This window comes from Cetorhinus maximus, unplaced genomic scaffold (genome assembly GCF_964194155.1).
Source record: "Cetorhinus maximus unplaced genomic scaffold, sCetMax3.hap1.1 HAP1_SCAFFOLD_620, whole genome shotgun sequence".
Taxonomy (NCBI): Eukaryota; Metazoa; Chordata; class Chondrichthyes; order Lamniformes; family Cetorhinidae; genus Cetorhinus; species Cetorhinus maximus.
The window spans coordinates 61,857-82,893 of record NW_027596562.1 but is presented as its reverse complement, the minus strand read 5'-3'; the positions used below and the strand labels follow the sequence as shown (position 1 = coordinate 82,893).

At 46.2% G+C, this 21,037-nt stretch overlaps 1 pseudogene; it reads right to left on the bottom strand.

Moving 5' to 3' along the window:
• LOC144674298 (uncharacterized) overlaps positions 1-20,456 on the bottom strand; it is a 31,487-nt pseudogene extending 11,031 nt beyond the window's left edge.
• Positions 20,457-21,037: the final 581 nt, after the last annotated feature.

The following is a 21,037-nucleotide window of genomic DNA, read 5'->3' as shown; positions in this document are numbered from 1 at the left end:
CACTGAGAATCCCAGGGTGGAGAACTGGGACATCCTGTCTCCAAACACATCCCACCCTGTTCACACTGAGAATCCCAGGGTGGAGAACTGGGACATCCTGTCTCCAAACACATCCCTTCCTGTTCACACTGAGAATCCCAGTATTTGGGATGTAACAGCATATTCAATGTGGAGAGGAGCGGGAAGTTGCAGATGGGGCAGTAATTGCAAGGACGGTGGAATCAAAGACTTGTTTTTGGCAGATTAGAAGGAGAGAGGGACACTACCTGGAGAGAGAGAACTATTAACAATATCAGTGAACATGGGGAAGTTGGGTGATCAGCAGTTTAGTGGGAATAGGGTCAATGGAGCAGGGGGTGGGTCTCATGGACAAGATGAGCACTGAGAAGGCATGAGGGAAGATGGGAGAGAAACTGAAGAAAGATGTGAGTTCAGGGCTCAGACAAGGGGGAGCTTTTGAGACAGTTTGTCACAGGAGGCTAATGGAAGGGAGGAAAGCAGCAGAGGCAGCTGATCTTAGCAACAAAGAAGCTCCATGAGCTCCTCACACTTGGAGGTAGGGATGGTGGAGTCAGTGGAGAGGGAGAGACCTTCAAAAGGAACTAACTTGTCTTTGAGAAATTAAAAAGACTCGACAGACTGTGTGTTGAATAGAAGGCAGATTTATCTGACTTAATCCAGAAAATTTACCCCTATAACTGGGCTGGAGTTTATTAACTTCAGCAGAAACAGACCCTAATGAACAGCAAAATCCAATCACTGTAGTTACTTGTGAACTTGCTGGTGTCTCAGCAGATTGGATAACTGAGTGAATCGCTTCCCACACTCAGAGCAAGTGAATGGCCTCTCCCCAGTGTGAACTCGCTGGTGTGTCATCAGGGTCGATGACTGACTGAATCCCTGTCCACATTTGGAGCAGGTGAATGGCCTCTCCCCAGAGAGAATTCGCTGGTGTACAGAGAGTTCAGATGATGTCTTGAACCCAGTTCCACACTGAGCGCACCTGAACAGTCTCCCGTCAGTGTGAACACGTTGATGGCGCAGCAGGTTCCCGGAACTTTTAAAGCACTTCCCACAGTCTGGGCATTTATAAGGTCTCTTGTCAGTGTGAACTCGCTGGTGTGTCAACAGGTGTGATGACTGAGTGAATCCCTTCCCACACTCCGTACAAGTGAACAGTCTCTTTCCACTGTGACTGCGCTAGTGCTCAGTGAGTTGAGATGACCACCTGAACCCAGTCCCACAGTGAGAGCACCTGAATGGTCTCTCGTCAGTGTGAACATGTTGATGGGACACCAGGTTCCAGGAACTTTTAAAGCACTTCCCGCAGTCTGGGCATTGAAAAGGTCTCTCCTCAGTGTGAACTCGCTGGTGTGTCTGCAGGTGGGTTGAGTCAGTGAATCCCTTCCCACACTCGGAGCAGGTGAACGGCCTCTCCCCGGTGTGACTGTGCTGATGAGCTTCCCGCTCACACGGGTAACGAAATCCCTTCCCACAGTCTCCACATTTCCATGGTTTCTCCCCAGTGTGACTGTGCTTGTGTTTTGACAGGTCAGAAGATCGGCTGAAGCCTCGTCCACACACAGAACACATGAACGGTTTCTCCCCACTGTGAACGGTACTTTGTACTTCCATGTTCAAAATCCGATGACATTCGGGCTCCGATATACATTGTGTGACTCTGTCAGATCCTGGTGTGATGTTTAGTTTCAGTTTCCCAACTGCAAATCCTCCTCTTCGAATCCCCTGTGAATTTGAAAAAGTGACCATGAAAGCTGCTGGACTGATGTAAAAACCCAACTAGTTTACGAATGCCCACCAGGGAGAGATGTGAGGGAATAATGGTCAAATAACATGGGATTAATACAGGAACATTTGATTAAAAGCTACTCTGGGTAAATTCACAGTAAAACATATTTTAACAGAGGTCAAAACAAGCTCACAAAAGCAGCGAGGTTAACTCCCCTCACAACAAAGGTGAGTTTACTGATAAGAAATTCACACACCTAAAAAATGGGATTCCATGGTTCTTGCTATGACACTAACACACAAGCTACAATACTGGCTCTGATAATTAAAACCCCAAAACAGATAAATGAAATACTCGGCCCCAAGTTTTATTATCCCACTGGACACAATATCTTGACTCAGCAACACTGACCAACAAGACTGTCACGGGAAGTTCAGTCCTCGGGAATAAATTCAAGATAACATTTCCTAGAAATTGAATGAGCACCCTCATGATAATAGGTGGTCCTTTCACCTAATTTTCATCTAAATATAGGATACTAATTAGGGATGGTCTGTTAGTGATCAAATGGACATCTTCCACGCTAACATTAACTATCCAACCCCAAGATTCATTATAAACATCTCAACTCAAACTTGAATCTTCAGATTTGTTCGGGGGATTCATCAGATTCTCTGAGATTGACTTTAGAATTGTTCTGAACATAGCGGATCTCACATACTGGGGATGACGGAAATATTACTTTCATATTTGATGGATATCCTTATTTACTCTAAGAATTCTTATATCTGCAACAAGTAAAGATTACATTTTGGACTCTCTTATAGAGATCAGAACTAGTTAGCTTTTCTTTTCGAGATTTACTTAGCCTTGCAAATTATACTATTTTGCATAATCACCAGGTCACATGCTTTCTTACTGTGACAGATTCTTAAAAAATATTCTTAAAACTTAACCTGCCTCACCTCGTCTTCTGCACCACTCAGTGAACCCAACTCCTATTCTCCTGAAGGTCGGGGAATATTTACTGAGGAGTTGAACCCAGACCCTTATAATATTCAGGAAGATTACAACTGAGTTAATATGTTATTGAAACTTAGACTATCAGGAGGATAGTCTTGACTGGTTTTCTTCCTTTGGCTGATGGCAAGTTGGATTCATTGGACCCAATGATGTGTCCTTGAGTCAAGCTCCCTCTTGCCGAAGTTGAAGAAAATTTATTGAGAGATACAACCGACTCTGTTATCCCCAAGAATAAGGAGCAAGGATTATAAAACATCACAAGGGACCCTGCCACTCGGTCTGCGCCTACACAAGATTCTGGGTTCCATGGCAGGAAAGAGAGAGAGAAAAAGCGAGTGAGGGAGAGAAAGAGAGAGCAGGGGTGAAGGAGCATGATTTCATATATCTACAACGCAACCAGAGCATTGACAGAATCTCCCAAACCCTCAACCTCCACTACCCAGAAGGACCAGGGTAGCAGGTGTATGAGAACACCATCATCTCCAAGTTCATCTCCAAGTCACACACCGTCCTGACTTGTCTGACAACCATTACTGGGTGAACAGAAATTTCCTCCATTTAAATATTGGGAAGATTGAAGCCATTGTCTTCAGCCTCTGCTACAACCTCAACTCCCTACACACCGACTCCATCCCTGTGGGAGAATAAAATACATATACAGGATAACAAAGGGTTAAGTGGTTAAACCATAGTGGAATACTACAACGAAGTGTCCTTGCACCAGTACATCAAGTAGTAAACAAACCTGTGCTGTCAGTTATTGTGGAGGAATGAAAACAAGTATGATGAACAAACTATCAAGTGTCCTTGAAACCAAGCTAGTATGTCTGTTATCAGCACATGAGATAGGGCCTAGTCACGCTATCTGTTGTCTGTCCAGATGACTAATCGCCAGATGGGCTACTCAAGGTTTTTGTGTAATTATAAACTAAGATAGAACAATTGTATGCATGCCAAAGATAAAATTTCAATGTTATTAATTACAAAGGGTCAAGCAACTTTGTGAATTGCATGACCTCTGTCACGTATGCTTTTGCTATAACTATGTGTGTACTCTGATGCTTCCTCAGAGTGTCAGCTAGCTACATTGTATGCTGCTGGGCTCTCCGTGATATCACGATTTAATAAAGGCTTCCGAGACAAACCTCCTGGGTCCGAGTGTTCACTCCGTTTTACGTGACAAATTGGCGACGAGGATGGGATCTGACTGAAGTCCAGTAACCTCTTAAGTTGGAGAGGTGATTGAAATCCTGGGCCGTCGGATCTCTAAAAAAGAACCCTCGCGGAGACAGGGAGGAATAACTCTCCTAAGTTGGGAGAGTACGAACTGCATCCTAGCTGAAAGGGGGAGTGCAGTGAATTAGCGTCCCAGCTGAAAGGGGGACAGCAGATAAAAGGGTAGCTACCGACCATAAGAAAGACCCAAGGAACTGGTGGACTTATTGAGGAACTCTTAAACACCGGTGAGCACATAGGGTAGGAAAAATGGGAGGTTGCAACAGCAGAGCGGGCTCTGCCACTCCCCCGAAACCGGAGCTTAAAACAGGAACCTTAAGGATGGGTAAGAAAACGGAAAAACGAAGTATAATGGTAACCAGAGCTCGTCAACAGGTAGGAGATCCGCTGGTCCCTCCGGGGTCGCCAGCCGACGTTGTTATAAGAGAAACGGACGATGACCGGTATGTGGTGCCTTTTAGCAGTGGCCTGTACGGATGGACGCAGGGAGAATGGCCGTATGGGGGAAGTTTTAAAATACCCCTTATCCAGGCCTGGTGGGATGGAGTAGCTAATGGGGCCGGAGATCCTACTTGGGATTTTGATTATATGATAGGTTGTTTTGAAAAATGGATGGAGGTGGTGAAACGCCACCAAACCCCACCCCCCCGACCACCCCAAGTAAAAGAATAAAAAGGAAAGCCGGGCTGCAGATAATGAAATCCCGACAGACCAAGAGGGGACCCCCGCAACCGCTCGCAAAGATGCATCTTCCGCTTTAGCGTCTGCCCCTCCACCATATCCCCTTAGCCCTGGCTTATTGGGACCTTATACCCTGTACCCAAGACTCCCGGCGTCCGGCGATCCTCACTGGCCTCCCCCTCCTGATCCCCTAACGGACAAACTCATAGAAATAACGACGGCTTGGAGACAGTCCAATAGAGCGGCCGGTTAAGGTGCAGAGGCGGGAGCGGGACCATCAAATCATGGCCCAGCTAGTGCCCAACCTGATCCCGACCCCCAGGCAAGGGAATCGGGAGCCGATAGTCCAAGCAATGCAGAACCGCAACCGATGACCACACGAAGCAGTTCCAGGAAGGTAGTGGCTGACACTACCTCTCATGTACTTCAGAACCCGAAAATAATGATCAGCAACACGGCGATACTCAAACCGTGGACTCCGGCGGAAGCTCGAGCGATGGTAGCCGAAGCGGCCAACCCCATAAAGCGCCCAGCTGCCTTTCTAAGTTGGCTCGATCAGATGTGTGCAACTTATCAGCCCCTTCCAGGCGACTTGTTAAAATTTGCTTATGGTAGCTCCTGGGCCACGCTGAAGGATACCATTCAGGTGCCGCTTGGGGAAAAGATGACGAACAAGCGGAAGCTGGGAATGAAAGTTTGGGACATTGGCTGCGAGAAAGGGGCCGAACTGCCAACATGGGAGCAGCGCAAAGGCACGGGGAATTGGGGGAAGTAACTCGTTGCTCAATAAAGAAAGAGGAAAGCGCCCCTGATTTTATCGCCTGATTCTGTAACGCTTGGAAGGAGCACGCGGGTGTTCCCCTGGAAGGCATCGGGCCCTTAGCCATACAGACGCTGCTGAACTGCATGCTGCCCCAACATGCCCAGACTTTCAAAATGCAAAACCTAAATTGGCAAACCATGCAATGGTCTGAAATTACCACTACTTTGGTTAATATGGACCGGGAAGGACTATTCGTCAATCCCCGAGAGGGCCCCAAACAACAAAAGACCCAATTTTATCGTCAAGGTCAGGATACACGTAAGGGACAGGCAAGAGGCCCGAGGAGAGATAAATCCCAAGACACCTGTCATAAATGCGGAAAAAAGGGGCACTGGGCTAGAGAATGTCGATCTGCTCCCCCTAAGGAACCTGCTGTGTCCTATGGTCAGCAGACCGCGCGATTCCCTCCTTTACTTACAATAACCCTTTTCCACAAGATTAGCGGGGCCCAGGGGAGGTTATGGTACAGGGAGCGGTTATATCACTTTCCCAAGACTCTGAAGCACAACCTATGGTAACCCTTAGAATAGGAGATACACATTTACAAGCCTTGGTGGACACTGGCGCTACCCTATCCTCTGTACCTCCCTCCCTGGGATTACCCCTTAGTCAAAACAGGGTAGTAACTGTAGGAGTGGCAGGCGTTCCCCTGTCGGAACCTCTATCTAAGTGGGTTGCCTTGTCACTGGAAGACAACCGTGTGGAGGAGACATTGATAGTTTAAAAAACCACTCCTTTACCCCTGCTAGGACCCTTACCCCTGCTAGGACCCTTACCCCTGCTAGGACCCTCACCCCTGCTAGGACGCCAAACTTTGTGCAAACTGGGAGCCACTGTTTACTGCACGCCACAAGGCATGTATATGGAGGTGCCATCACCCCAGACTCATCAGTTAACTTCCTTGCTCCTTATCCCTGAGACTAAGCCTGAACCAATCTTATACTGCTGGCAACTCGAGAATAATCCTTACGCGGCCAGGATGGGCCGATTAAGGCAGGAAATTGACAGATTACTATGTTCACCGCCTGTTAAAACTCTAAAGAGCCTGTTACAGGTAGCTCAGTATTACTCTCGCCTACACTGTACCGCGTGGTTTACAGTGAAAGACGACCCTGAATATCATCAAAGGGTCAGCACTCTCACAGGAAAGGTGACCCCCGTTTGCCCTGATCCCTATCTTTATTTCGGCGAGGCGGGTTTGGGGTCCTGGTGCATTTGACCACGGAGCAGCAGTCTCTGTTTCAAATGAGCCCTGATTCTGTGCCCCATCTGACCCTTGCTATTCGGCCCCCCTTTCAGGCAGACCATATAGGTCCCATGATCAAGAGGCTGCAGCAGACCCCTACCTCAGTGCATCGGATCGTTTGAATGGTTCGGACCTGCTGAGGGTAGAATCTATCTCCCAGGGATTTCCTGTCAAATAATTGACCCCCCAGCCAAATTCCAGCGACAACAGCCGCCTGAGCAGCCTGGCTCTGTTGGTCCTTATGCGTTAGACATAGTCGATGACGACCTGTGGGCTTTGCATAAAAATCCTGTCGGCCGAGTGCTCTCCGCCCCAGATCACTGTGTCGTGCTGGGAAAGAATGCCGTCCTGCCCTGCGTTCAGCAATACCAAATAACTCCTGACGCTGAGACAGGCATAGCCCCAGTCATAAACGCCCTGCTCCAACAAGGGGTCCTTAACCCCACCGTTAGCCCCTGTAACACACCCATACTACCTATACCTAAAATTGGACGGCCAAATGAATGGCGTTTTGTGCAGGACTTGCATTGTGATCCCCACAGCACCGGTAGTACCCGATGTAAATGTGATCCTGTCCTCTATCCCGTCTGCCGCTGTAGCCTATACCGTAATAGACCTGTGCTCCGCTTTCTTTTCTATCCCCCTCCATCCCGACAGTCAATACCTGTTCACTTTTACATATAAAGGACAGCAGTATACCTGGACGAGGCTTCCCCAGGGATACAGGGAAAGTCCTGCCGTATATGCAGCTGCCGTGAAACGTGACTTAGACGAGTGCTATTTGAATGGAAACTCTACACTCATACATTATGCCGATGACCTTTTAGTGGCCTCCCCTTCACTAGCAGACTGCGTGGAGGACTCAGTAACATTACTCCGATTTTTAGCAACAAGAGGCCATAGAGTATCGAGATCTAAAATACAGTTCTGCCAGCCGCTAGTTCAGTACCTGGGATTCACTTTAAAAACAGGGACTCGGCAGATAGGACCCAAACGAGTACAAGCCATCCTGCGGATACCACCCCCTAAAACAAAGAAAGAGATTCTTTCTTTTCTAGGTATAGTGGGCTTTTGCAGACAGTGGATTCCCGATTATCGCCTACACGATGCTGTCCTCCGTGCAGCTACGATGAAGGAGGCGCCAGCGCTTGTCCAATGGACCTCAAAACAGGAGTCAGCATTTAAAGCTCTCAAGTCAGCTGTAACCACGGCCCCAGCTCTGGGGTTTCCCAACTATGAGCGTCCTTTTCAGCTGCACGTTTGCGAAAAGAGAGGATTCGCCACCGGAGTGCTTACTCAAGACCATAACGGAGGTAGACGACCGATCGCTTATTATTCTATGGCTCTTCCCGCTGTGGTGCTGGGGATGCCTGCGTGTCTCCGTGCTGTTGCTGCTGCTGCTACAATGGTCCTTGATCACCCTTGTGAGGTACGGGTACCCCACGCTGTTATGCTGCTACTAAACTCCGCTGCTACACAACATTTTACTGCCTCACGACGAACGGGGTACGAAGTGATTTTATTATCGCATCCCAATTACACTTATCGCCGATCGCCTGCCATTAATCCCGCCACTTTTGTTCCCGAGTCCTCTGAGGAGGCGGAACATGACTGTGTTGCCATGGTCGAGCAATCCACTTCTCCCAGAATGGATCTGCAGATGGATCCTCTACGAGATCCGGATGTTACCTTTTACACCGACGGCTCTTCTCATCGACCAAGAGACTATTTGCTCCTCGCCGGTTACGCTGTTGTGAATCAACACCACATCGTGGAAGCCTACGCACTACCTCCTGGCACTTCAGCACAGGCAGCAGAACTTTTTGCCCTAACCAGGGCTTGTATCCTGGCGAGAGATCGAGCAGCCAATATTTACACCGATTCCCGATACGCCTTTGGCGTTGTCCATGATTTCAGCCAAATATGGAAAAATCGGGGTTTCATTACGTCAGCAGGCCAGTCCATTAAACATTCCCAACTTGTGCTGAACCTCCTAGAAGCAATTCAATTGCCTAAACGTTTGGCGGTCATCAAATGCGAAGCACATACTAAACTGACTGATGATGTCTCTATAGGGAATGCCCTCGCTGACCAGGCAGCCAAAGAAGTTGCAGCTGCGCAAACACCTCTTTTACAAGCGCTCCGTGTCCCAAATCGCCCTCCCCTGCCTGCTCTAGAGTCTGTCGAACTACAGGAAGTCCAACAAAACTGTACTATGCAGGAAAAACGGTCATGGGAAAGGGCACAATGATATTATAAAGACGGATTTTGCTTTGATTCGGATGGCCGACTGGTTTGTCCTCGCAGTCTGTTTTTGCCCCTGTGTAGCCTAGTGTATGCACAGGCACACATGGGCAAAGAGGGGATGCAACATGCAATAAACCAGCAATGGTTTGCACCTGGTATCACTCCAACTATACAGAAAATCACACGTTCTTGTCTAATTTGCCAGCAGAATAATAAGGAGACAGCGGCAGCTAAGTACGATCACCTACCAATGCCTAAAATGCCTTTCGAAAACTTGCAAATTGATTTTGTACATATGCCCCCGGCCTCAGGGTATAAGTACCTATTGGTAATAGTAGATATGTTCACCCGATGGGTTGAAGCCTACCCTACACGAAGAGATGATGCGCGAACAGTAGTGAGGATATTGTGGAAAGAACTGATACCTAGGTATGGAATACCTATGGGGGTAAACAGTGACCGAGGAACTCACTTTACTGGGAAGATAGTAAAGGACTTAGTACAGATTATGGGTTTTCAGTGGAAGCTGCATATTCCTTATCAGCCACAGTCTTCAGGAATGGTTGAAAGGGTGAATGGGGAACTAAAAAACACCCTATCTGAGGTTTGTCAGGATAATGATCTCTCATGGCCCGAAGCGCTCCCAGTAGTGCTCTATGCTTTGCGAAACAGAAAGAATAGAGTTACTGGAATAACACCCCATGAAGCCCTTACGGGATGCCCCATGACCACCGGAGCCCAACCTCCTGTATGTGCAGAAAAATTAGCCTTAATTTGGAATGATGAACAGACCCTGGCTTATGCCCAAGCAATTTGTAAAACAGCAGCTGAACTACATGAGAGGTCAGGCAGGCTCAGGTAACCATAGGGGATACACCTATACACACCTTTCAGCCAGGTGATATATTCTGTCTTTTTGCTATATTTTGTGGGGTGTACCCAAACGATTCTCACCCCAACACCTTTTTGTCTTTATGCCGCGCCTATTCTAGACAAGTAGGACAGGGCGCCTGTTGGATATGTGCCTAGACTCCCCAACATGGAGGTGAGTCAAGCACCTATCAGGCAAAACCAATGACTGAGGAAGAAGTGAACGATCTCACGAATTTCCACACCCAGTCAGATGATGCAGAATCCAATTTGTTCAGGGGATGGTTCCGTCGCTCTCCACCTGCTAATGGGTGGATCTATACAGATCATGGGATAAGAATCAAGCCTCCTCAGGAGCCGATAAACGCCACCTGTTGGTGTTCGAACTTTGCAACCGGTGCCTATAACCCGGGAATCAGTAGTTGCAAAAACACTATATCTACTAGCCCTGGCAGTTATGACCCTCAAAATCCTCTAAATGTACGTTCTGGGTTTGTGGGGAAAAAGCATACCCCTGGCTGCCTGGGATGCCGCAATTATCTTCCTTCTTTAATCAAGATAACGGAAGTTTGGGTAAGGGCACTACCACTCCCACCTGGAGTGGTTGCTGCTACCTAGCAGATTTGAATCCCTATCTTCGCTATATAAGTAAATTAGATATTCACACGCATCGGCGTCTACATCGCCGTGACATCTCGGAATCTGAACGATTCTGGATGATTGCTATCCCCTCTTATGGAGCTGCTCATAATTCCCGAGAGATTATCAACCTGGCAGCTGCACTTGGAAAATTTGCTAATGCTTTGATTGAGACACAGAAACAGATTTCAGCTACCACTACTGAAATGATAGCCCTACGCCTGACCGCCTTACAAAACAGAATGGCCCTTGATTTCCTCCTAGCTGAAAAAGGTGGCACTTGTGCCATGATAGGTTCAGAACGCTGCACTTATGTGCCTGATGTTTCTGAGAACATTACTAACCTGGGACAGCATGTTATGGATAAAGTGCAAGAAATAAAGAAAGTTGGGGAAAGACTGAGTAATTTTTATAACAAGGATTCCTGGTGGGCTACAGTAATGGGGTGGTTCTCCGGTTGGGGAAGTTGGCTGCTGTATGTTTTAATTGGGTTGGTCATGGTATGTGTTATAGGGTGCTGTGCATGTGTTGCTTTGCGAATTTGTTGTGTCCAATGTATTAATGGAGCCATGAATGGAGGCACCACTGGGTTAGGAGGAGCTCCAGTTGTCCCTCAAATGATGCGCACTGGTCCCAGTGAGGCCCACTGGTGGGGAGAAAAGGTTTACCCTGCCAGAGATCAGCCTTCTCCTTTTGGTTATGAACCCCCATATGAGAATGAAGATACTTTTCCTCATTGGTGTTAATCTGGAAGGAAGATTAACAAGGAGGGATTGTGGGAGAATAAAATACATCTACAGGATAACAAAGGGTTAAGTGGTTAAACTATAGTGGAATACTACAACGAAGTGTCCTTGCACCAGTACATCAAGTGGTAAACAAACCTGCGCTGTCAGCTATTGTGGAGGAATGAAAACAAGTATACTGAACAAACTATCAAGCGTCCTTGAAACCAAGCTAGTATGTCTGTTATCAGCACATGAGATAGGGCCTGGTCACGCTATCTGTTGTCTGTCCAGATGACTAGTCGCCAGATGGGTACTCAAAGTTTTTGTGTAATTATAAACTAAGATAGAACAATTGTATGCATCCCAAAGATAAATTTTCAATGTTATTAATTACTAAGGGTCAAGCAACTTTGTAAATTGCATGACCTCTGTCACGTACGCTTTTGCTATAACTATGTGTGTACTCTGATGCTTCCTCAGAGTGCCGGCTAGCTCCATTGTATGCTGCTGGGCTCTCCGTGATATCATGATTCAATAAAGGCTTCCAAGACAAACCTCCTGGGTCCGAGTGTTCACTCTGTTTTCCGCGACAATCCCTCTCCCTGACAACTGTCTGAGACTGAACCAGACTGTTCACAACCATGGTGAAATGTTTCATCCCAAGATGAGCTTCCAACCACATATCCACATCATCACCAAGACCGCCTATTTCCACCTCAGTAACATCGCCCGACTCCACCCCAGTCTCAGCTCATCTGCTGCTGAAACTCTCATCCATTCCTTTGTTACCTCCAGACTTAACTATCCTAACACACTCCCAGAAACATTCCAAAAACATTGCCCCGTATAAAGATGGCGGCCACGCAATTAAGATGAGGTTCAGGGGGAGGTGAAAAAGCATATTAGAGAAACAAAGAGGAATTATGAGAAAATACTGGCAGCCAACATCAATTTGGGATTCCCACAGTCTTCTATAGGCATAGAAATAATAAAAGGGCAGTAAAGGGAGGAGCAGGGCCGATTAGGCACCTAAAAGGGAATTTACACATGGGCGAAGGGGCCATTGCTGAGGTATTTAATTAACACGTTGTATCCGTTTTTACCAAGGAGGTAGATGCTACCCAGGCCATGGTGACAGATGAGGAAACTTTACCACTAGGAGGGTTCAAAATTGATAAGGAGGAAGTGTTGAATAGACTATCGGTACTTAAAGTTGACAAGGCACCGGGACCGGATGAGATGCATCCAAAGTTATTGAAGGAAGTGAGAGTAGAAATTGCAGGGGGACTGGCCATAATTTTTCGAGTCTTCCCGAGACTCAGGGGAGGTGCCAGAGGACTGGAGAATTGCAAACATTATGCCCTTGTTCAAAAAAGGTTGTGAGGATAAGCCCAGCAATTACAGACCAGTTAGTTTAACTTCAGCTCTGAAGGAGGATCATATGGACACGAAAAGCCAACACTGTTTCTCTCTCCACAGATGCTGTCAGACCTGCTGAGCTTTTCCAGCATTTTCTGTTTTTATTTCAGATTTCCAGAATCCACAGTATTTTGTTTTTAATCTTAGTTTAACTTCAGTGGTGGGCAAGATTCTAGAAACAATTATTTGGGATAGAATTAGTAGTCACATGGAAAAATATGGGTTGATAAGGAAGATCCAGCATGGATTTCTAAAGGGGAAATCGTGTTTAACCAACTTGCTGGAGTTTTTTGAAGAGGTAACAGAAAAGTTCAATGAGGGTAATGCTGTTGATGTGATGTACATGGACTTTCAAAAGGCATTTGATACAGTGCCACACAACAGACTTGTGAGAAAAGTTATTGCTCATGGAATAAAAGAGACATTGGCAACATGGATACAAAATTGGCTGTAAAATAGGAAGTAGAGAGTAATGGTCAATGGATATTTTTCAGGCTGGAGGAAGGTTTGTAGTGGAGTGTCCCAGGGGCCAGTATTGGGACCTTGCTTTTCCTGATATATATTAATGATCTAGATCTTGGTGTACAGGGGACAATTTCAAAGTTTGCGGATGGTACAAAGCTTGGAAGTGTTGTAAACTGCAAGGAGGACAGTGTAGAACTTCAAAAGGGTATAAACAAGTTGGTGGAGTGGGCAGATAAGTGACAGAAGAAGTTCAATGCGGAAAAGTGTGAGGTGATGCATTTTGGTGGGAAGAAAATGGGCAGATAATATAAAATTAGGGGTGAAACTTTAAAGGGGTGCAGGAGCAGAAAGGCCTGGGTGTATATGTGCCTAGATCATTGAAGGTGGTGAGAATTGTTAATAAAGCATATAGTATCCTGGGCTTTATTAATAGGGGCATAGAGTACAAGAGAAGGGAGGTTATGTTGAATTTATATAAGTCACTCATTAGACCTCAGCTGGAATACTGTGTACAGTTCTGGGCGCCACATTATAGAAAGGATGTGGACATATTGGAGAGAGTGCAGAAGAGGTTAACAAGAGCAGTTCCAGGGACGAGAAACTTCAGCTATGAGGATAGGTTGGAACGGTTGGGACTGTTCTCCTTGGAGAGAAGAAGGCGAAGAGAAGATTTGATAGAGATGTTCAAAATTATGAGGGGACTGGACAGAGTAGATAGGGAGAAGCCGTTCCTGCTCTTATAAGAATCAAGAACGAGAGGACAGATGTAAAGTGATTTGCAACAGAAACAAATGTGAAGCGAGAAAAAACTTTTTCACAAAACGAGTGGTTCGCATCTGGAATGCACTCCCTGGTAGTGTGGTGGAGGCAGGTTCAATCGAGGCATTCAAGAGGGCATTAGGTGACTATCTGAATAGAAACAATGTGCAGGGGTACGGGGAAAAGGCAGAGCAATGGCACTAGATCATAATGTTCATTTGGAGAGCCGGTGCAGACACGATGGGCTGAATGGCCTCCTTCTGTGCTGATAAAATTCTGCGATGACACAGCGTGAGTGCTGGTCTCTGTAGCTGGTGGCTGCAGTTTCCTCTGAACGGTTAACTGTTGTGAGCTAGAGTGTGGGTGTTGGGCAGAAGCCAGTGTGGATCACTTCAGAGTGATCACTCCAGAGCGAGACTGGGAGGCAGAGCAAGAAGAGCGATGGCCTTGGGAAGATTTTAAAAAAGTGGGATCTGAGAGTCAAAGCGGAGATTTAAAAAGAGCAGGAGCTGAGAGTCAGAGCGGCGATTTAAAAAGTGTGGGACTGAGAGTCAGAGCGGAGATTTAAAAAGAGCGGGAGCTGAGAGAGCGGAGATTTAAAAAGAGTGGGAGCTGAGAGTCAGAGCAGAGATTTAAAAAGAGAGGGAGCTGAGAGTCAGAGCGGAGATTTAAAAAGAGCGGGAGCTGAGAGTCAGAGGGAGATTTAAAAAGAGCGGGAGCTGAGAGTCAGAGGGAGATTTAAAAAGAGCGGGAGCTGAGAGTCAAAGCGGAGATTTAAAAAGAGTGGGAGCTGAGAGTCAAAGCAGAGATTTAAAAATAGCGGGACTGAGAGTCAAAGCAGAGATTTAAAAAGAGCGGGAGCTGAGAGAGCGGAGATTTAAAAAGAGCGGGAGCTGAGAGTCAGAGTGGAGATTTAAAAGAGCGAGAGCTGAGAGTCAAAGCGGAGATTTAAAAAGAGCAGGAACTGAGAGTCAAAGTGGAGATTTAAAAAGAGCAGGAGCTGAGAGTCAGAGGGAGATTTAAAAAGAGCGGGAGCTGAGAGTCAGAGGGAGATTTAAAAAGAGCAGGAGCTGAGAGTCAGAGCGGAGATTTGAAAAGAGCAGGAGCTGAGAGTCAGAACGGAGATTTGAAAAGAGCGGGAGCTGAGAGTCAGAGCAGAGATTTAAAAAGAGCAGGAGCTGAGAGCGCGGAGATTTAAAAAGAGCGGGAGCTGAGAGAGCGGAGATTTAAAAAGAGCGGGAGCTGAGAGTCAGAATGGAGATTTAGAAAGAGCGGGAGCTGAGCTCAGGGCTGAAAGCTGTGTGAGGCCAGAGTGAGAGTTTCGGGGAGACTCAGGGCTGAAAGCTGTGTGAGGACGGAGTGAGAGTTCCGGGGAGACTCAGGGGTGAAAGCGGCACAAGGAGGTCACGATTCAAAAAGTGACACGATGCAGGGGACAGCTGATTGTTAAGTAGGGTCAGGTGAGTTATTCTACTTTTTCTACTAATTAAACTGCTGCAGTCCAAAAACAAAATAAGGTGAGGACTTTGGACTGGAGTGGAAGTGTTTGCAGTAGAATAAGGCCCCTAGCGTAGTTAGTGTTCTTCAAAGGGAGTAACTAACAAGCTTAATCTAAAGGGAAATCATGGCAGCAGAGCTCGCACTTGTGATATGCTCCTCCTGTACTATGTGGAAAGTAATGGACACGTCCAGTATCCCTGGTGGCTATGTGTGCAGGAGGTGTGTTCAGCTGCAGCTACTGGCTAACCACATTTCGGAGCTGGAGCTGCGATTATTGTGGACAGCACGTTGAAGTGAGGTGGTCACACCACTGGGAAAGACTGAACAGGCAGGAAGGGCACCAGGCAGAGTAGAGGAATGCAGGTAGTACAGGATACTCCTGTGGCTGCCCTCCTTTCTAACAGATATAACATTTTAGATACTGTTGGGGGAGACCACTTTTCAGGGGAAAGCAGCAGCAGCCAAGTCCATGGCATCACGGGTGGCGCTGCTGCACAAGAGGGGAGGAAGAAGAGTGGCAGGGCTATAGAGATAAGGGATTCAATAGTAAGGAGAACAGACAGGCGTTTCTGCGGCTGGAAAAGAGACTCCAGGATGGCATGTTGCCTCCCTAGTGCCAGGGTCAAGGATGTCTCAGAGAGGCTGCAGCGCATTCTGAAGGGGGAGGGTGAACAGTCAATGGAAGTGGCACATAATTGGTACCAACGACATAGGTAAAAAAAGGGATGAGGTCCTACCAGCTGAATATAGGGAATTAGGACGTAAATTAAAAAGTCAGACCTCAAAGGTACTGGTGAGAGTAGAAATAACAGGATCTATCAGATGAATACGTGGCTGAAGAAATGGTTTGGGGGGAGCGATTCAGATTCCTGGAACATTGGGACAGGTTCTGGGGAAGGTGGGGCCAGTACAACAGGACGGGTGGCATCTGGGCAGGACTGGGACCAATGTCCTCAGGGGGGTGTTTGCTAGTGCGGTCGAGGAGGGTTTAAACTAGAATGGCAGGGGGATGGGAACCTGAGCAGGGAGACAGAGGAGGGGGAAACAAGGATAGAAACAAAAGACAGAAAAGTAAGGAGCAAAAGTGGAAGGCAAAAAACGCAAGGGCGAGAAACAAATGGGATCACAGTACAAAATAAAGCTAAGATGACTAACAAGGTTAAAAAGACAAGTCCAAAGGCATTGTATCTTAATACTCGGAGCATTCGCAATAAGGTAGATGAATTAACAACGCAAATGGGTATAAACGGTTATAATATCGTTGCAATTATGGAGACATGGCTGCAAGGTGACCAAGGATGGGAACTGAACATCCAGGGTATTCAACATTTAGGGAGGACAGAAAAATCGGAAAGGAGGTGGGGTAGCATTGTTAGTAAAGGACTAAATCAATGCAATAGTGAGGAAGGATATTGGCACGGAAAATCATGATGTGAAATCTGTTTGAATGGAGACAGGAAACACTAAGGGACACACAACGTTGGTGGGGGTTGTCTATAGGCCCCCAAATGGTAATGGAGATGTAAGGGAAGGCATTAAGCAGGAAATTAGAGACGCATGTAATAAGGGTACAAGTGTAATCATGGGTGACTTTAATCTACATATAGATTGGCCAAACCAAACTAGCTATAATACTGTGGAGGACGATTTCCTGGAGTGCGTGCAAGATGGTTTTTAGACCAATACATTGAGGAACCAACGAACAAGCAGGCTATCCTAGATTGGGTATTGTGCAATGAGAATGGATTAATTAACAATCTTGTTGTTTGGGTCCCTTGGGGAAGAGCGACCATAAAATGAGAGAATTGTTCATTAGGATCGAGGGTGAAGAAGTTGAATCCGAAACTAGGGTCCTGAATCTAAACAAAGGGAACTTCCAGTTATGAGGTGCGAGTTGGTAATGATGGATAGGGGAAACTTACTAAAAGGGTTGGCAGTGGATAAGCAATGGCTAATATTTAAGTAACATATGCATGAATTAGAACAATTATTCATTCCTGTCTGGCGCAAAAATAAAAAAGGAAAGGTGGCTCAACCATGGCTTAGAAAAGAAATTATGGATCATATTAGACCCAAAGACGAGACATATAAGATTTCCAGAATAAGCAGCAAGTCTGAGGATTGGGAGCAGTTCAGAATTCAGCAAAAGTGGACAAAAAGTTTGGTTGAGAAGGGGAAAATGGAGTATGATAGTAAACTTGCAAGTAACATAAAAAACTGACTGTAAAAGCATCTATAAATATGTGAAGAGAAAAAGATTCGCGAAGACAAACGTAGGTCCCTTATAGTCAGAAACTGGGGAAAGTATAATGGGGAACAAAGAAATGGCAGAAGAATTGAACGCATATTTTTGTTCTGTCTTCACCAAAGAAAGCACAAATAATTTCCCAGAAATGTCAGGGAACCAAGAGTCTAGTGAGAGGAAGGAATTGAAGAAAATCAGTATTAGTTAAAAAACAAGGTGCAAGAGAAATTGATGGGGTCAAAGGCTGAAAATTCCCCAGGGCCTGATAATCTACATCCAAGAGCATTAAAGGAAGTGGCCCTGGAAATATTGGATGCATTGGTGGTCATATTCCAAAATTCTTTTGACTCTGGAGCAGTTCCTACAGATTGGAGGGTGGCAAATGTAACCCCACTATTTAAAAAAGAGGGAGAGAAAAACAGAGAATTACAGACAGTTAGCCTAACATTAGTAGTGGGGAAAATGCTACAGTCTATTGTTAAAGGTGTGGTAACAGAGCACTTGGAAAGCATTAACGGGATTAGACAAAGTCAGCATGGGTTTATGAAAGGGAAATCATGCTTAACTAATTTACTGGAGTTTTTTGAGGATATAACTAGTAGAATAGATATGGGAGAACCAGTGGATGTGGTGTATTTTGATTTCAAAAAGGCTTTTGATGAGATCCCACATAAGAGGCTGTTGGGCAAAATTAAAGTACATGGGATTGGGGGTAATATACTGGCATCGATTGAGAATTGGTTGACAGACCAGAAACAGAGAGTGGGAATAAATGGGACTTTTTCCAGGTGGCAGGCAGTGATGTACTCAGGGATCAGTGCTTGGGCCCCAGCTATTCACAATATATATAAATGACTTGGATGAGGGAACCAAATGCAATATTTCCAAGTTTGCTGATGACACAAAACTGGGCAGGGCAGTGAAGAGGATGCAAGGAGGCTTCAGGGCGATTTAGACAAGTTGTGTGTGTGGGAAAACACATGGCAGATGCAATATAATGTGGATAAAGGTGAAGTTATACACTTCGGTGTGAAAAAACAGAAAGGCAGAGTATTATTTAAATGGTGATATATTAGGAAATGTGGATGTTCAAAGGGATCTGGGTGTCCTTGTACACCAGTCAATGAAAGTAAATAGGCAAGGGCAGCGAGTAATTAGGAAAGCAAAGGGTATGTTAGCCTTCATTGCAAGAGAAATGTCTTGTTTCAGGGTGTGTGTGAGAGACATGTCCTTGGCAGAGATAACAGGCCTGTCCTGTGTTTGTCAGCTAGCAAGCTATGGAAGCTTTCTTCATAAGAGAGAGAGTGAGCTATTTCTGTAATGTTCCATAAATTTCTGAAGATCTGATAAGGTTATTAGACAGTGATTACTTACAGTCCGTTACTTGGATTGAACTTGTCTCCATTCCTGTGCCGAGGGGATTTCTGTATCCGGCGGGAGGGGTAACATTTGGGAACTCTCGATTCTCCACCAATTCCCATTCCCCTTCTTCCTGGTGGATAATGGAGGTGTCACTGTGAGTAATGTGCAAGTCAATAAGAATTGGCAGCAAGGATTAATCAGCACTTTCTAATTGGAGATGTTAATCAGTGGAACCTCTCAGATACTGAATTGTAGAGTTCGTACCAAAGATCAATTTAGGATCGAAGTAAAAGTTCAGAATCTTGTTGTAAAGTAATTTCTGTTGAGAGTTCCTGAATTATGGGGAAAGACCAGAGACAGCGGTTCATAAAGGGACACTGCAGCCCCGAGAACACAATCAGCTATAGATCCAGAATATTAAACTCCAGCCCAGTTTCAGGGATTATTAACATCAGCAGAAACAAACCCCAACTGTCAGAATGAACATGGTTCAGTCCTGGATGTGATTAACAGCAGCAATAACAGTAGAATCCAACCCCTGCAGTCGCTTGTGAACTCTCTTGTGTTTCAGCAGCTGGGATGACTGAGTGAATCCCTTCCCACACTCGGAGCAGGTGAACGGCCTCTCTCCAGTGTGAACTCGCTGGTGAGTCACCAGGTTGGAAAACTGAGTAAATCCCTTCCCACAATTGGAGCAGGTGAACGGCTTCTCTCCCGTGTGAAGTCGCTGGTGTCTCAACAGGTTGCAAAAAGACCCAAATCTCTTTCCACAGAAGTTACAACTGAACGGCCTCTGCTCAGTGTGAGTTTGCTGGTGCTGCCGCAGGTCAGAGGACCCAGTGAATCCCTTCCCACATACCGTGCAGGTGAACTGCCTCTCTCCAGAGTGAACCCGCTGGTGTGTCCGCAGTGCAGATGACTGAGTGAATTTCTTCCCACACTCAGGGCAACTGAATGGCCTCTCCCCAGTGTGAATTCGCTGGTGTGCATTGAGGTTGGATGAAGACCTGAATCTCTTTCCACAGGAAGTGCAGCTGAATGGCCTCTCCTCAGTGTGAACTCGCTGGTGCTTCAGCAGGTCAGAGGACCCAGTGAATCCTTTCCCACATACAGGGCAGGAGAACGGTCTCTTTCCCGTGTGAACTGGCTGGTGTCTCAGTAGGCTGGTTAACTGTGTGAATCGCTTCCCACACTCGGAACAGGTGAATGGTCTCTCTCCAGTGTGTAACCGCTGGTGTGTTAGAAGTTGGGATGATTGAGTGAATCCCTTCCCACACTCGGGGCAGGAGAACGGCCTCTCCCCAGTGTGACTGCGTCGGTGGGTTTCCAGATGGGAAGGACAATTGAATCCCTTCCCACAGTCCCCACATTTCCACGGTTTCTCCATGGTGTCGGTGTCCCTGTGTCTCTCCAAGTTGGGCGATCAATTGAAGACTCGTCCACACACAAAGAACACGTGTACAGTTTCTCCCCACTGTGAATGTGTGATTTTTTTTCAGGCTGTGTAACTGCTTAAAGCTCTTTCCACAGTCAGTTCACTGGAACACTCTCACTCGGGTGTGTGTGTGTCTCGGTGCTTTTCCAGTCACACTGATGTTTGAAATCTTTTCCCACAGACAGAATAGACAAATATTTCTCCTTCCACAGTCAAAGACGATGATTTTCAGGTCCTGAATCGAGTGACTTTATCAGATCTTGATGTGATGTTTGGTTTGAGTTTCCCGTCTGAAAATCCTCCCCTTCTAATTCTCTGCAAAAGGAGTTTACAAAAGTCGTCACTGTCAATGCAGGATAGAAATTCAGAACAGACAATTCATGGAACATTTATTCCTCTCTTGTTTCCCCAAAGCTACAAATCCCCGTCCCACACACTCTCTCTCCTCCCTGTGCTGAAATCCAAACAGAGATTTGGACAATTCTTTCTGTATCTTTTTAATAAATTCCTACAACTGGTGATAACAATAACATTCTCTTCAGCCATTACTCGTAACAAAATATTAATCTGAAACGCCCTGACCGACCATACAGAATAGCAGACGTTAAC